This window comes from Schistocerca piceifrons, chromosome 1, assembly GCF_021461385.2.
Source record: "Schistocerca piceifrons isolate TAMUIC-IGC-003096 chromosome 1, iqSchPice1.1, whole genome shotgun sequence".
Taxonomy (NCBI): Eukaryota; Metazoa; Arthropoda; class Insecta; order Orthoptera; family Acrididae; genus Schistocerca; species Schistocerca piceifrons.
This window is the reverse complement of record NC_060138.1, coordinates 582,408,670-582,423,514: the sequence shown is the minus strand read 5'-3', so window position 1 is coordinate 582,423,514 and position 14,845 is coordinate 582,408,670.

The following is a 14,845-nucleotide window of genomic DNA, read 5'->3' as shown; positions in this document are numbered from 1 at the left end:
GATTCCCCGACGGGCTGCTGCGTCTAATACTCTCATACCTCACAGACAGGAGTTTCAACACTGACGTGCGGGGAAAACAATCAACACGACACGGTATACACGCGGGAGTACCCCAGGGAAGCATCCTTGGGCCCCTACTGTTTAACCTCTACATAAACGATCTCCCAACCACACACAACACAATGATGGCAATCTACGCGGATGACACAGCCATCCTTGTGCAAGATTGGAAACCATCAAACATTACGTCACGCCTACAGACTGCACTCAGAGTGGCCGAGCCTTGGTTGGAGAAATGGCGTGTTAGAGTAAACATCGACAAGTGCGAAGCCGTTCTGTTCACTAGAAGACCGAAGCAACTGCGCAAACACCGCTACTGCAGACCAATAACTCTACATGCACGTCCAATACGTTTCCGCGAGAAAGTCAAATACTTCGGTGTCTGGCTGGACCGGAAATTACTCTGGGGGGACCACATACAACACATGACCAACCGAGCTAGCGCGAGGCTCAAACAGCTCTATCCTATGCTCAACAGGCGCAGCACACTGAACAGAAGGGTGTCGAGGTCCATGTACATGACACTTATCCGACCCCCTGATGACGTACGCAGCTCCTGTCTGGGGATACGCTGCGCCTACACGCCTGCGCCGTCTGCAGCTCATACAAAACAAAGTACTCAAAATCATAAGCAACACTCCACGATACACACGAATCGCGGACCTTCACCGGGAATACCGACTTGAGACTCTCACGGAGGTAATCCACAAACTCACCACAAGACTATACAGAAACTCCAGACATTCGCAGAACCCGTTTATTCTGAATCTGGGGAACTACGACCACAACCATAGATGGAAACATAAAAGACCAAAGACATACTTGTAAGGACATAACATCTATGGCCAAGCATACGCAAACATAACGGCACAGGCGAGCCCCTGTTAATCAGACGCCATTACTGGATATCCAGCTGAAATACACTGTCGAATAACTGGCACCACACAGGGAAGCCGTACCGTACACTGCATGCAAACAAGCTCCACGCATCCCCCACACAGTGAGATGATCTATGGCCGATCTCCCACTACTGTATAACGATCTTGATTGTTCCAGGAATGTAGCAGCTGCAGCAACTGGGACACATCGCCATCGCTTGTCACGGTAATGATGCATGATACCTATACTAACAAATCCAACCTTGCATGAGCTATTGCAGCTAGTAAGCCACTACTGCTCTTACTACCCATCCCACTATCGCAGAGGTTTTTTTCCCACGGCACCATCCATGGCACTTTTTTCCCTCTGCTCTTCAAATCGCTACCCTCACTCGCGTTTCGTCCACTATCTATCACCTGATGGACCGTGTTAATGCGTAGCCTTACCCAGACGCACGGACATCATCACAGCCCAGCATCCTGTGATCCACTTACTAGATAACTAACATGTTTACGGAGGTGACAGTAGAACTTCTGGTTTGGTCACCACGTTGGTGCGGGCGTGGAGGGGCCCCATCTCTATTTGTGTCCCACGAAACACTCAATCGTACTCCTGGCCCTGTGAGTCGCCAGTCTTCTGACTGGTTTGATGCGCCCAGCGACGAATTACTCTCCTATGCCAACCTCTTCATCTCAGAGTAACATTTGCAACTTACGTTTATCAATTATTTGTTGGATTTATTCCAGTCTCTGCCTTCCTCTGGAGTTTTTGCCCTCTGTATTCCCTCTACCATCATGGAAGTCATTACCTGATATCTTCATCGGTATCGTATCATCCCGTATCTTCTCCTTGGCTTTGTGTCTCATATACTCCTTTCCTCCTCGATCCTGCGCAGAACCTCCACATACCTTACCTTATCAGTCCACCTAATGTTCAACATTCGTCTGTAACACCACGTCTCAAATGCTTCGATTCTCTTCTATTCCGATTTTCCCACAGTCCATGTTTCACTACCATAAAATACTGTGCTCCAAACATACACTATTTGATCAAAAGTATTCGGACACCCCCAAAAACATACATTTTTCATATTAGGAGCATTGCGCTACCACCTACTTCATATCAGTGACCTCAGTAGTCATTAGGCATCTTGAGAGAGCAGAATGGGGCGCTCCGCGGAACTCACGGACTTGGAACGTGGTCAGGTGATTGGGTGTCACTTGTATCATACGACTGTACGCGAGATTTCCACACTCTTAAACATCCCTAGGTCCACTATTTCCGATGTGATAGTGAAACGGAAAAGTGAAAGGACATGTACAGCACAAAAGCGTACAGGCCGTCCTTGTCTGCTGACTGACAGAGACCGCCGACAGTTGAACAAGGTCGTAATGTGTAATAGGAAGGCATCCATCCAGACCATCACACAGGAATTCCAAACTCCTTCAGGATCCACTGCAAGTACTATGATACTTAGGCAGAAGGTGAGATTACGTGGTTTTATTGGTCGAGCTGCTGCTCATAAGCCACACATCACGCCAGTAAAAGCCAAACGACGCATCGCTTGGTGTAAGGAGCGTAAACATTGGACGATTGAAAAGTGGAAAAACGTTTTGTGGAGCGATGAGTCACAGTACACAATGTGGCGATCCGAAGGCAGGGTGTGGATATGGAAAATGCCCTCTCAACGTCATCTGCCAGTGTGTGTAGTGGCAACAGTAAAATTCGGTGGCGGTTATGGTGTGCTCGTGTTTTTCATGGAGGGGGCTTGCACCTCTCGATGTTTTGCGTGGCACTATTACAGCACAGGCCTATATTGATGTTTTAAGCACCTTCTTGCATCCTGCTGTTGAAGAGCAATTGGGGGATGGCGGTTGCACCTTTCAATACGATCGAGCACCTGTTCATAATGCACGGCGTGTGGCGGAGTGGTTACACGACAATAACATCTATGTAGTGGACTGACCTGCACAGAGTCGTGACATGAATCCTATAGAACACCTTTGGGATGTTTTGGAACACCGACTTCGTGCCATGCCTCTCCGACCGACATCGATACCTCTCCTCAGTGCAGCACTCTGTGAGGAAGGGCTGCCATTCCCCAAAAAACCTTCCAGCACCTGATTGAACATATGCCTGAAAGAGTGGAAGCTGTCGTCAAGGCTAAGAGTGAGCCAACACCATACTGAATTCCAGCATTACCAAGGGAGGGCGCCACGAACTTGTAAGTCATTTTCAGCCAGGTGTCCAGATACTTTTGATAACATAGTGTACAGCCTCAGAAATTTCTTCCTCAAATGAAGGCCTATGTTTGATACTAGTTGGCTTCTCTTGGCAGGAATGTCCTTTTTGCTATTGCTAGACTGCTTTTGCTGTCCTCCGAGCTCCGTTCGTCATTGGTTATTTTGCTGCCTAGGTAACAGAATTCCTTAACTTCACCTACTACTTGATCATCAATCCTGATGTTAAGTTTCTCGCTGATCTCATTTCTGCTGCTTCTCATCACTTTCATTTTTCTTCTAGTTACTCTCAATCCATCTTCTGTACTCATTAAACCGTCATGAAATTCTTCTTCACTTTCACTCTGGATAGCAATGTCATCAGCAAATCGTCTCATCGATATCCTTTCACCTTGAATTTTAATTCCATCCTTGAACCTTCCTTTTGTTCCCATCACTGCCTCTTCAATGTAAAGATTAAGCAGCAGGGGTGGAAGACAACATTCTTGCCTTATACACTATTTAATCAGAGCACTTCGTTCTTCCTCATCCACTCTTACTATTCCCTCTTGGCTCTTGTGTATATTGCATATTACCCGTCTCTTCCTGTAGCATATCGTTACTGCTCTTAGAATTTCGAATATGCACCGTTTTACATTGTCGAATGCGTTTTCCAGGTCGACAAATCCAATGAACTTGTCTTGATTTTTCTGTAGTCTTGCTTCCATAATCAACCGAAACGTCGGAATTGTCTCTCTGGTGCTTTTACCTTTCCTAAAGTCAAACTTTTCGTTATCTAACACACCTTCAATTTTCTTTTCCATTCTCCTGCATACTATTCTTTTAAGTGACTTCAGTGCATAAGCTTTTTTGCTGATTCTGCGATAATTTCTTCACTTGTCATCTATTGACTCTATGGAACTGTGGGGACGATATTTTTCATAAAATCAGATGGTATGTATCCAGACTCATACATTCTACAAGCCAACGTGAATAGTCGTTTTGATGCCACTTCCCCCAATGATTTTAGAAATTCTGATGGAATGTTATCCATCCCCTCTGTCGTATTTGATCATAAGTTCTTCAAAACTCTTTTCAATTGTGATTCTAATACTGAATCCCCTATCTCTTCTAAATCGACTTCCATTTCTTCTTCTATCACATCAGACAAATCTTCCCCCTCACACAGGCCTTCAGTGCACTCTTTCCACCTATTCGCTCTCCCATCTGTATTTAACAGCGGAATTCCCGTTGCACTCTTAGTGTTACCGCCCTGGCTTTTAATTTCACCCAAGGTTGTTTGGACATTCCTGTATGCTGAGTCTGTCCTTCCGACAATAATTTCTATTTCGATTTCATCACACTTTTCTTGCAGCCATTTCGCCTTAGCTTCCCTGCACTCCCTATTTATTTCATTCCTCAGTGACTTGTATTTCCGTACATCTCAATTTCCCTGTACATTTTAGCATTTCCTTCCTTCATCTATCAACTGAAGTGTTTCTTCCGTTACCCATGGTTTCTTCGCAGTTACCTTGTTTGTACCAATGCTTTTCTTTCCAACTTCTGTGATGCCCCATTCCTCTTCAACTGTACCGCGTATTGAGGTATTCCTTATAGCTGTACCTATAGACTTAGAGAACTTCAAACGGACCTCGTCATTTCTTGATACTTCCGTATCCCACTTCTTTGCATATTGATTCTTCCTGAGAAATCTCTCGCACTTCAGCCTACTCTTCATACACTACACTGTGATCTGAGTCTGTATCTACTCCTCGATTCGCCTTACAATTTAGTATCTGATTTCGGAATCTCTGTCTGACCATGATGTAATCCAACTGAAATCTTCCCGTATCACCCGAGTTTTCCTAGTATACCTCCTCCTCTTATAATTCTTTGAATAGCGTATTCGGTATTACCAACTGAAATTTGTTACAGAACTCCTCTCTCATACCATGTCCGAAGCCCGTATTCTACTGTAACCCTTTCTTCTACTCCTTCTCTTACAGCTGCATTCCAGTTCCCCTTGACTATTAGATTTTCATCTCCCCTTATGTACTGTATGATTCTTTCAGTATTCCTATGTACTTTTCCCTGTCTCTTCATCTTCAGCTTGTGACGTCGGCATGTGTATCTGAACTATCGTTGTCGGTGTTGGTTTTCTGTCGATTCTGATAAGAAAAACCGTAACACTGAACTATTCACAGTAACACACTCTCTGCCCAGCCTTCCTGTTCATAACGAGTCCAACTCCAGTTATACCATTTTCTGCTGCTGTTGTTATTACTCAATACTCTTCTGACCACGTAGACCGCGACATGACGATCATGTTTCCCGACAGCAGTGGCTTTTTTCAACAAGATAACGCCTGTAATTGAAGAAGTCTCATGATGGTCTTTCCACTGGCAAAACCCCAGGAATAGTTCCCCATTCGTATCTCCGGGAGGGGATTGCCGAAGGGAAGGTGAGAATGAGACAAAGATTGACCAACTAACGAAAGGGTAATGTTCTACGAGTAGAGACGCGGAATGTCAGACTTGAAAGTGGAAGGGAAGTTAGAAAATCTGAAAAAGGAAATGAAAAGCCTCAGCGTAGATATTCACCTCACTGACCCCTACTACATCTATATTGAGCTTTTCAATTCCCCTTTTCAGATGTTCTAACTTCCCTGTCACGTTCAAGCTTCTGACATTCCACTCCCCGAGTCGTAGAACGTTATCCTTTCGTTGGTTGGTCAATCTTTGTCTCATGGTCACCTCCCCTCCCAGAGTTACGAATGGGGGTCTATTCCGGAGTCGTTTGCCAATGGAAAGATCATCACGAAGCTTCTCCGATTACAGGCCTTATCTTGTTGAAAAATGCCACTGCCTTCGGGAAACATAATCGTCATGACACGATGTATCTGGTGTGCAACCAATGTACTATACTGCTTATCCGTGAAAGTGCCTTGCACGATCTCCACTGCACCCTTGGGTGCCTACGTCAATATTCCGCACAGCATAATGGAGCCGCCATCAGCAGTACAGGTGTCAAGAAGCTATTACCCTGGTAGGTGATGGATTGGATTCGCGCCCTCCGATCAGCATGATGAAGAAGGTATTGGTATTCATCATATCACGCAACGCTCTGCATATGCACGAACGCCCAGTTCCAATGGTCGAGTGCTCATTTCAGTTATAGTTGCCGATGTCGTGGTGTTAACATTGGAACGTGCATGGGTCGTCGGCTGCGGAGGCCCATCGTTAGGAGTGTTCGGTGCACTGTGTGTTCAGACACACGTGGGCTCCTCCCAGCATCAAAGTCTGATGTTAATTTTGACTGTCCTGTTTTACCATTCTTCCCAGCCTACGAAGTCCGATATCCGTAATTAGTCGTGGCCTCCCAACCCCACGATGTCTGGACGTGGTTTCACCTTGGTTTCGCTACGTGTTGAAAACACTCACCACAGCACTCTTCGAACACCCGAAAATGCTAGTGTCGAGCCTCCGGGACATCACAATCTGTTCTCGGTTGAACTGAGACAGATCGCGCGCCTTCTCTATTCTACACGGAACACCACGCTCACTGATACTACATGCATCGTGCGTATGTCTGACCAGCAGTCATTCCTCGCCAGGTGACGCTGATATCACCTGGACCGATTTATATCTATAGTATTCATAATGTTCTGGCTGATCAGAGTACCGTCTCCACTCATCTGTATTTTCACTCTGTCCTACCTTTCTTGCACCCACTGGTGCTACCTCCATCCATTTCTCTTCCTCTTTGACTACCGCTTTCTCTTCCCAGCATCCCTTTCTCTTGTGTCTTTCTCTCCTATTGGCACTGTCTACTCTCATCTCCATCGCCACTGTCTCTCTCGTACTATCTTTCAGCGCAAAACAGCAGGAATGAGTCTGTATTTCTAAATTTTTGTTGAGGAAGGTGGAATGAGGATTGAGACGACAAGTGTCCCATTCTCTATCAGAGACCTTCCAAGAGGAACACATTCGACTTCTGGGTGTTTCCACAGTGGGATTTTTCCACTGGATCCCCTCTTTCCCTGCTGTAGAAAAGTTTGCTGCTCATACAGGGTGGTCAGAAACTCGCCGAAAAGCTTTCAACAGTATCTCAGGGGAGGCCGTCCTGAGAAATAATTGTTTCGAGCTATTTAGTATTTAAATTAGCAAGTCAGTTTGACGGGCATACAAATTCGAGCAGCCTGCCAGAAGCAGTGCCACTAAACGCGTTCTTCGTTTGATTTCTGCAAACCGAACAGAAGCAGCTTTTGCTCATCTAGTATAAATTTATCAGTTTCTAACTGGTAACGATCATTTGAATAAAAGGTAATTTACAGACCCACAGCTGTCTGTGTATTACCGCATTTTAGCGCTTGCAAGTGCTGATTAGTTAACTTAAAAGTTAAATAACTCGGGAAAGACGCGAAGTATCGAGTTCGATTCTTAACATTTATTTCTCAGTACACCCTCCCTTGCAACACCCTTACAGCCTCTTCTAGCCACCCTGTATAAAACGAATTCTATAGGTCAGTCAAGTTTTGATAATTTCTATACTTCGACACATTTATATACTTTCACACGTAAACAACAAATAACTGCGACTAATACAATAATAATACAGAACTGTTTGCTTTACATTTTTTCTGAATATCTGCTCATCAATCACAATTAATCGTAAATACCAGGTTTATGCCTTGTATCTTGAAAGACTAAAAATGTTATTAGACGTATCTTACTGAATTTACAGTCTTTTCGGTTTTACGTAACTTTTGGCAATCGTTTTGAGTTCCTTTCATTCATGTTAAAGCCCATTTCAGTCGAATTTTTGTCACTGAGTACAGCTTTTGGCATATTTGTAAAAGAGTTAAGTGTCCATTATACAGAAAAAGAGCGTCATAAAATTTTATTGGTGTAAAAATGCTGACTAAAACATACTTTCGAGGCCTCAGACCCCTTGCGATGTTACTAGAATCCATGCCTCACTACGTCACTTAAAACTATATTTAGGCCTTAGACCGAATGTTATTTGTATATTTTACGGACATAAATACGGTAACTTCGAACTCTTGATCGCGGTACATGGTAATGATGTCATGTTTTCCGGGTTTATCCTGAAAACGGGTACAGATTTTCGAAAACTAGATTATTATGTTGTTAGGTAAATCCCAGAATACTATACAGTTATAATTTTAACTGTTTCTCATTGTTAGTTGTTTAGGTAATTGCGGCCCACGGTGCGAAAACAGCTAAAATTTTTGTGGTGTTCTGCAAAATTACGGCAAATTGAAATCTAGCAACAATTAATGATATGGAGAAAAGTTTCGAAGTTCCCTTTGAGTATCATCTGAAGAACATATGGTAAAAATTTTGACGATTTTCCATCATCGGAGATTATAGAAGAGACATCTTCACAACCGGTTCTTTGCGGATTTTACTCGGGAACTGAACATAAATAAATGGTGCTTTTGTAAGCCTCCCAAGGCCCCCCTGTACGAGACCAAATGTGAAATAACCAACCAACTTTCTTGGGTAGGTTTCAATTTAACACTAAGCTGTAGCATACCTTGAACACACACGTTCTACCGGTATGTACTCAAATGGGACCCAGGCCAAGAGCTCTCTAAACCACTTGAGCCTTTATATCTGTGGTCAGTAGACCCCGAGGTACAACCTCCTCAGAAATCGCGTTTCCGCGCGAGTCTTTTTAAAAGCTATCGGTACGGCGCATTATCGTGCACGCACCGATATACAAAGAAGCTCTGAAGAAATAAATCTTAAATTGCAGTATACTCAACGACTAAAAGTACCGTAATGTTCACTCTAAATATTTTGTGCAAATGGGTAATGTCTACTATGTTACACGGACAGACTGATGAAAGTGATTCATGGGCAGGAAAGAAGGAGGGGGGGGGGGGAGGGGGAGCAAAGGTGAGAAGGGAATCTATGGAATGTGGATGTGAAACAGTTACAACAAGCACATTATCTAGTCTTGAGAGAAATATTAAGTAGCTGCTGTTACTCTAGCAGAGGTGAGTAATGGAACAGTGTTTGATCATTAATGAACAGGTCAAGACTGTCTGACTGTTGTATATTATTGGTCATAATTTCGAGTAATATTAATTTTATGCCTTAAGTTCGTCTATGGATAACATCAAATGTAATATCATGAAAATGACATTCATTCAGAGTATGTTTAGCGATCTATCTTTTTCATTCTCCAACTCCTTTCATGCGGAGTTAGTCTAGCAGTTTGCTGACTGGCCTATATATAATTTGTCACACGGATTTATGGAAATCCTGTATTTCCTCTCTGTTCTAAAGGTGGAATCTTATCTTTACTGTTCAACAGCATGTTGGCTACAGTATTCGTAGTAGAAAACAACGAAAGCTGGTACAAAATGAACTACTGATTATATATTAATGTAGAACAGTAATACAGTCCATTTAGTTTTCCAAAATGTCTGTCATCCTCCAAGCACCGACGCAACATTTCATAAATATTAGCAAAAAGTTTATAACAGAGTCAATAATGCTGTTAAAACTATAATTCAATTACGGTTATTAATAAGTAATAAATTGTATCCAAGGCCTCAAGTGTGTAACACCGTAGATAGTAGCAAGCTGTTTTCCTGCGTCTCACGGGACGCTACATCCCCTTCAGAGTATTTACTTCTCCCACTTGGTAGCTATGTGCTGCAAGTTGACAATTGACTGCTCAGACAACACATGCACGGGTAATGTTGACTGTCCAAGAGAAACAGAGAATACTGTGTTCACAAACATGTTGTGAGAAAGGTGGATTTGCTTAGCGAAATTGAAACGACTCTCGCAATAGTTGCAAGTAAAAGTGAGATAAACTGTTGACTACAACACACAAAATGTTAAATGTTATGGGAATGAAAAAGGCTACACTTCGTTAATTTTTCGCCCTTAAACAGACGTCACTACGTCAATATAAGCTCAACATGTCGACCTGCAACCATTACACGTAATTACATTTTCTTCGCTAAATATCGGGTCCCACGGATAAACAGATGGCATCGCTATCTGAGTAAGTTGAATGTATCATTATGCGGTCGGGATGATGCTACGCGTGTGTACATAACGTATTGTCAGTGTTGTGTCGAAACATTGGTCAACAGTTCTTGACAGTTATTGTAAGAAAGTGATAGCGTTTTCACGCTTCTCGGCTTCATGAGAACTGTCTGCCATAAATTTCCAGCTGGCTATCTGCAATAGTTATATTGAAATTTATTAATAATGCTTAAAGCATTTCCTTCGAGGAAGTGTTCCAGTGGACCTTCCTTAAAGAGAGGAATATTTCTTGCACTCTGGATCTAAGACAGTGGACCAGCACATTCACGATATTCGTCTAATCTCATTCTGTGGATGGATGGAAAATGTTTTCATGTGCTACCTTTCGCAGATAGATAAATGTGACCTTTGAATGAAATGGGACTGAGAGAGCAAAGTGGGTCCTAGGTTACATTTGATATCAAACAAATATGCTAATTAATTAAACTGTGAGAGCTGATTGACTTATGGCCTTAATATATTGTTCCGCTAAGTGGTTTATGATCCCATATGGGTTGATTTATGACCTCCTGGGGATAAGCCATCCTTCTGAGAAACCACCCACCACCCTTGGCCTCCTCTGCCCCTCCCCCATCCGCCTAACAAACCCAAGTACACTTTCGGTATCAAATTAACTACCCAATCAATTAAATTGTTCAATTAATTACCTCTCAACCTCAAGGAAACTCCAGCTATCCCCACCTCTTGCCCCCATCCCTAGATTCCCCACCTTAGAAATGTGGTGCGAAAAAGTCTTTGCTGGAGAGGAAGGGTCCCGTGATGTGAAATTGAAATCAGTGTCAATTACATAGCAGAGGATATACTGTTTACCTATAAAATACAATTTTCAGGGATCTTTATTTTGCGGGAAAATCTCAAGCTCAGCCACTACATATCCAAATTAATTACATTGGTGGCGGTGTCTGTCTTCACCTTGACATGGAGGGATCGACAGAGCTAGAGCAGAACACCACCACCAGAGGACTTCCCAATCCCCTCTCACTCTCTCCCTCTCAAAGCCTGCCAAAAAAACTGAGAGGAAAAGTCGCTCAGACTGTGCTGAGCTGGTGAACTCATAGAATACCACGACAGGAAATTCAACTACGTTTCAGAGGGCATAACAATATATTGTTTATTTATAAAATTCCATTTGCATATCCGTTTATAGGAGTTGGATCTCTTTGTTCAGCGGGAAAAGCTTATCATTCGCTGCTGATTATGTGATTTCGGAAGACACAGGCTTTGTAAAATACATCGAAAAGAAGAATTAAAAACATAAATTCAGTGCTTTTTTCTGATCACACAACGAATACTGCCATAAAATCGACGCTAACCAAGGTAATTATTGTTACAGATCACACTAAACGTATCTCACGAAAACCTCCTCATCGCATCTTCGCTCGCACTGCACCATACCACATGTGCAGGTTTCACAGGAAATTCTGGGGCTCCCCGGGATTATAGTCCACAACCACCCAGTTTCCACACCCTACTCTTCCCCTTTTGGGTTTTCCTTACCTCCTATTGGTAGATACTCGCAATTTTAGATTGTTTGGCATGGAATTCATTAGGTTGGAGGTAGCAGAAAATGGTAATGAGAATTTCAGATTTCAGCTCAATTGCGCTATGTTCTTAAACAATTTATAGGAGACAGGGCAGGGGTTTGAGTGGAGTGTGCTCACAACACCACTATAAATGATCAAATGTCAATTTAACTTCGTGACTGGAAGTGGTACTGGATAAAATAATAGAACGGTAGTTGTAATTTCAAATTCCGGTGGGCATTAATGCCATGACGGTGGTGTAATTCCCAACCACCTAAAGGTCTGCTAAACGTATTTTTTTAAAGTACTGTAGATTTCCCAGGTTGTTTGTTTTTAATACAACATGAAGAAGAAGAAATGGGAAGGGACTACTTTGTGATAGGATAGTAGCAACAATAAATCCAATTTAAACAAATTCAACTCCACCTTTCCGATGCAAGACAGAGTCCACAGGGATGTACTGAGAAGCACTCATCAGCACACGTAACAGCCGTCACCACACGGACAGGTCACTTTGTAAACACACACACTTAAACCATGATCCATTCGATGGCAGTTCCCTCGCTTAGATATCGAAGATTGCAGAAACTCCTGTAGGCCACCATGACCAGTCGTCTTCACACCCCACTCTCCTGGCCATCCACATGCCAGCCATACCAGATGCTCAGAGGCTGGAGAGACTGCCGTCATGATCGCCGAGCTGTTAACCGCTCAGTTTACTTGGGGGGAAAAACTGTCTAGCAGAGACATTTTCTACGAGGGTTATTCGGAAATTAAAGAACGATTGGTCACGAAAATCCGGTGAATTTTTGGACAGGTGTGTTGGGCAGTGTCTCTAGTATGTCCGTCGATGGCGTTACGTCGTTCTTTTTAGTTCTGAGCACACAGGGAGAACATAAAGACATCTATAACAATAGGTCTCCCGCCAAGTACGAGGCCCTGGTGAGAAATTTCGCCTGAATCTATGCAGCCAACATTACAAAACTGTCATGCGGTTTCTTCTTCAAGACAATTCTCAGCCGCATTCTGCAGGGTCAATGAAGATGCTCCTCCATCGTTTTCAATTTGAAATGTTTGATTACGCACCATACAGCCCGTAATTGTCTCCCTCTGCTACTCACATGAACCGCTGGCTATAAAGACATCATTTTGGCACAGACAACAAGCTGTAGGCCAGCGTAGAGAATTGGCGGAATGCACTGGCGGCTGTCTTCTATAACGAGGGTATTGGGAAGTTGGTACAACGCTACGACAAACGTCTAAGTCGGATCGGCGACTATGGAGATAAGTAGAAGGAAGTAGTAGCTAACTGTTGCAAATACAACAATTTTGATCTTCACTGTGGTTTGTACTTCGCGACCTATCGTTCCTTACTTTCCGAATAGCCCTCGTGTACTGAATCTTCTCAAATTTACTTATAAAAATTGGAGAATATTCGCAATCCATGTGGTCACAAAGGCTGCCCAACACATACTGAGCGCTAGTTCACTATTCACCGACCCAGAAGGCGACACGGTTAGCTCAACTATATCATCATATCCTGCCTGGCCGGTTCTCAAGGCTAATTGTTGGCTCACGCTTTAACAGAGAAATGTCCATTTGTCCCAATCACGGGCTACCTCTTCCACGTGCCCGTACACCAGTTGCAGTTGTCCTAGGAAACCAGCCACATATTTACATTGTAACTACAATTCACAGTGTCAATCTGCTGGCATTCGACAATGAGAAAAGTATCAGAAATACCTCTTCATGATGACTGTTGTTCTGGAAATATCGATTTCCAACTTAAATCTACATCCTCCTCATGACAGGACATAACTTTCCGCATAAAATTATTCATACGTCTACCACTACTGCAAAAAAAAAAAAGAAATCAGATAATCTATACCTCCCTTACCACCAAGCATAGCCTGCTCACTCCCAGATGACCACAGCAACTTAACACGCCAACACATACACATCTCAGACAAGTTTCGCAGTTATAGTTTATGTGTGTATACCATCCAAAAAATATTAAGGTACGTCCACAATCACATCAGTTAGGTGTCTCGAGTCTCCTCACGCTTTAACAGAGAAATGTCCATTTGTCCCAATCACGGGCTACCTCTTCCACGTGCCCGTACACCAGTTGCAGTTGTCCTAGGAAACCAGCCACATATTTACATTGTAACTACAATTCACAGTGTCAATCTGCTGGCATTCGACAATGAGAAAAGTATCAGAAATACCTCTTCATGATGACTGTTGTTCTGGAAATATCGATTTCCAACTTAAATCTACATCCTCCTCATGACAGGACATAACTTTCCGCATAAAATTATTCATACGTCTACCACTACTGCAAAAAAAAAAAAAAATCAGATAATCTATACTTCCCTTACCACCAAGCATAGCCTGCTCACTCCCAGATGACCACAGCAACTTAACACGCCAACACATACACATCTCAGACAAGTTTCGCAGTTATAGTTTATGTGTGTACACCATCCAAAAAATATTAAGGTACGTCCACAATCACATCAGTTAGGTGTCTCGAGTCTCCTCAGTTTTACTAAATTATTTGACATTTAGATCTTTCAGCCAGTCATATTCGAGAACAGACTGCAGGTATTTTCATTCGGTGCTTCTGGAAGGTACTGCATTCCATCAAGGCTCTCTCAAACAAGTGTTATAAAGTAGAGACGTCCGACACTATATGATAGTTAACAGTGCTCCCACAGACGAAAGTTTTAGAAAGACATCAGCAATATGGGTTGGTGTACTGTAATAAGAGCCGCAGTCAAAAATGCGACATAGAACACGTGATGATCTACTTACTGGAGCCGATGAGAAGATATTTTGCCTATCCATGATGTTACAACAGTATTTCATGCCATGTTTGTTCACTACAGCAGGTCTAGTTGAACACTTGTGTTCGTATACTGTTCAGGTGTTTAGGAAATGAATCTGCCCCCCCCCCCCCCTTATGGTCGGATGTACTCGCCAATGCGTTGAAATCCCGATTCCCCATATCAAATCTATCGTCCCCTTAGGGCTAGACGTACGTAATTTGGGTAAAGGAATAGAAGCATGA